Source organism: Cadophora gregata, assembly GCF_030347475.1.
Source record: "Cadophora gregata isolate MNR1 chromosome Unknown scaffold_31, whole genome shotgun sequence".
Classification (NCBI taxonomy): domain Eukaryota; kingdom Fungi; phylum Ascomycota; class Leotiomycetes; order Helotiales; family Ploettnerulaceae; genus Cadophora; species Cadophora gregata.
Window position 1 is genome coordinate 15,792 of NW_026695954.1, and position 3,050 is coordinate 18,841.

Here is a 3,050-nt window from a genome sequence, read left to right on the forward strand (position 1 = left end):
GTAAATGAAAAAATTATCAAGGTGCTAATTAAGGGTAGTGGACAGTTTATACATGGACAAACATACCAAGGTATGCCTATACAAGCTGCAGCTGCTCTTGAGGTTTTACGAATCATCAAGGAAAAAAATTTACTGGACAATATTAATAAACAGGGTGCTTATTTAGAAAGCCGATTAAAAGCTGCGCTGGCTGACCATCCTAATGTAGGAGACATTAGGGGTCGGGGTCTTTTCTGGGGTCTAGAATTTGTTAAAGATAAAAAAACCAAAGAGCCTTTCGAACGTAGATTTAACATTGCGAACAAAATATTAGATTTGGCAATATCATCCAAATTCAACATGACAGTTTATCCTGGTACAGGTACTGTCGATGGTGTACGTGGAGACCATATTATTATTGCTCCTTCATATATAATAAGGAAAAAGGATGTAGATCATATCGTAAATGTTATCTCAGCTGTTGTTAATATTGTTTTCGAACAAATTAACAATGATAGTAAATAGTGGTATAGGTTTATAAAGTTTTTATTTTAACAAAATACTTTGATTATTAATAAAAGTAATAATTAAATAATGCTAGAGGGAACCCCTTTGATTATGGTGTATTATGCTTTTACAAGATGAAATTTAATGAGTCTTTTTGGTTATATTATTAGCGTGATTACTACATGGATAATTTTAAATCTTAGTATAAATAATGATATAATTCTAGTTTTTAATTATTAAACATGTGCGTATAAAGACATCTTTTATTTAACCACCCAGATCTAACCTATACAAAATTTTATTGTTTGTTTTATTTAATTTTATTCGCTATTATTTTTAGATTAGCTTATAAAGTCTAATGTTTCTGGATGTATATATTATGTTGATTAATTCCGTATTAGTCTATATAATATATACAATAGGTATATGCGGTAAATGGTTTTACCTTTTGATCTTAGATCTTAAACCAGAGGTTCGATCCCTTCGTATTCCTATATTTTAGGGCATCGTTTGCTTTTTACGAAGCAAAACAAAAAACTATTATAACAAAAATTTTTATTTAAGATATTTAAATTAAATTCTATTAACATGGATATAATAGAAACTATATATGCTTCAAATTTTATATTATATTTTTAACAAGCAACTTAAACTTATAGATATTTTCTCTATAAAAAAAAAACATAAAAGGTGATACAAGCAGCAAAAATTATTGGAACAGGTTTAGCAACCACAGGCCTTATAGGTGCCGGTGTAGGTATTGGTGTAGTTTTCGGTGCATTAATATTAGGTGTTGCTAGAAATCCTTCTTTAAGAGGTCAATTGTTTTCTTACGCTATATTAGGTTTTGCATTTGCAGAAGCCACTGGTTTATTCGCTTTAATGATGGCTTTTTTATTATTATATGTTGCTTAAGTGCAATCATAATAATATTATATTATACAATTTATATGAATTCGTATATTATATTCATGTTATTAAATATAACATAAACTCTTATTAGCTTAATGGTAAAGCAGGATATTCCTAATATCTTGATCTAAGTTCAAGTCTTAGATAAGAATTTTATTATAAAGTTGCTTATTACAATTTTTATGAGGTAGCAAAACGAAACCTTATTAGTAATGGTCGAGTAATGTACATTCGAAAATAGTAAAATTAAGTTGTATTAGTAATGGTTGAGTAATGTAATTTCGAAAATAGTAAAAAATACATTATTAGACCATTACACTTAAAAAAAGATGAAAACAAAATTATATCTAATGGTACAAAATACAACGGCAACTTTTACATTAGCAAAATTTTGTGGAGCTATTTTAACTGTTACATTTATAGCGGCGATTAAATATTTAATTTCGGGTAGTTTTCATATAGAATATTGTGATTTTTTCAACAATATAGCTATAGGATTATTAGGTTGAACCTTTAACACAGGTATAATAGGTTTATTGTCGGAATATTTAGGTATAAAAGGTATTAATTTCAACTTAAAACAGTTTTTATTTGGCATGGATACTATGGATTTAGGTGAGAGATCTTCTGTCGAAGTTATTAAACCTAAGTTATACAATGCTATGGAAGTTGACTCAGATTCGGGTTCAGGTCTAAAGCCTGATAAAGGTAAAGGTGTAGATAGAGAATTACATCCCAATTACGATAGAAATAGGGGTGGAAGTTCTGGAATCTTTAGAAGTGATATAGGATCTATGGTATTTCCTATTTCTGTATACACACCTAATAAAACTATTGTTCCGCCTGGGTTTAACGTTCCTGGTGGTGAAGTACCTATACAGGATGAAATATGTAAACATATTGATTATAATTCACATATACTTAACCAATTTAAGAGAATGGATCTAAAAACAGCCGTAGAACATAAAAATTTATATTTAAAGTTTATACGAATTTTAGACAGAAAAATGGCTTACGCACAAAGTGTTTATATAAAAATACCTACAATACCTACGACGGAGTACGAATTTAATCTAAAGAATCAAATAGAGAGTGACCTAGAACGTTTCAACAGAGATAAAGTAAGGTCAGAAGCCAAAGCTACTCTGCTTAATTCTAGAATACAATTTCTAGAAGCTCAAATGAATAATAATAATAATAATAATTAGTTTGATGTTTTATAAATAACTTTAAATATTTATCTTGGTTAGTTTGTACAAAAATTTAGGTTTGTTGGTGTATATCTTATATACATAGTTAAGGATAGCAACTTATATATAATTTATACATCAGGGATATGCAGTAGATGGTTCTACGTTTTGATTGCAGATCTTAAATATGGGGTTTGATTCCTCCATATCCCTTATAATACTTATTTAAACCTGCTTTAAATTCATATTTTTACATTTACATGTGTTTTAGCTTACATATGCGTAAAATATTTACTTAGATTATTTACTATATTTATATATATAAATTATTTTATCTCTTATTAGCTCAATGGTAGAGCAGGATACTTCTAATATCTTGATCTAAGTTCAAGTCTTAGATAAGAATAGTTATACATAAAATATTAAATAATAATAGATAAATTGTAGTAAAGTATAAATATA

At 27.9% G+C, this 3,050-nt stretch overlaps 2 non-coding genes across 2 annotated transcripts; both read left to right on the forward strand.

Moving 5' to 3' along the window:
• Positions 1-1,479: 1,479 nt before the first annotated feature.
• ONS95_009656 lies at positions 1,480-1,550 on the forward strand. The gene has a single exon. It is a non-coding gene; the product is annotated as a tRNA-Arg (tRNA).
• A 1,373-nt stretch (positions 1,551-2,923) lies between these two features.
• Positions 2,924-2,994, forward strand: ONS95_009657. Its single transcript has one exon. It is a non-coding gene; the product is annotated as a tRNA-Arg (tRNA).
• The last annotated feature ends 56 nt before the right edge of the window (positions 2,995-3,050 follow it).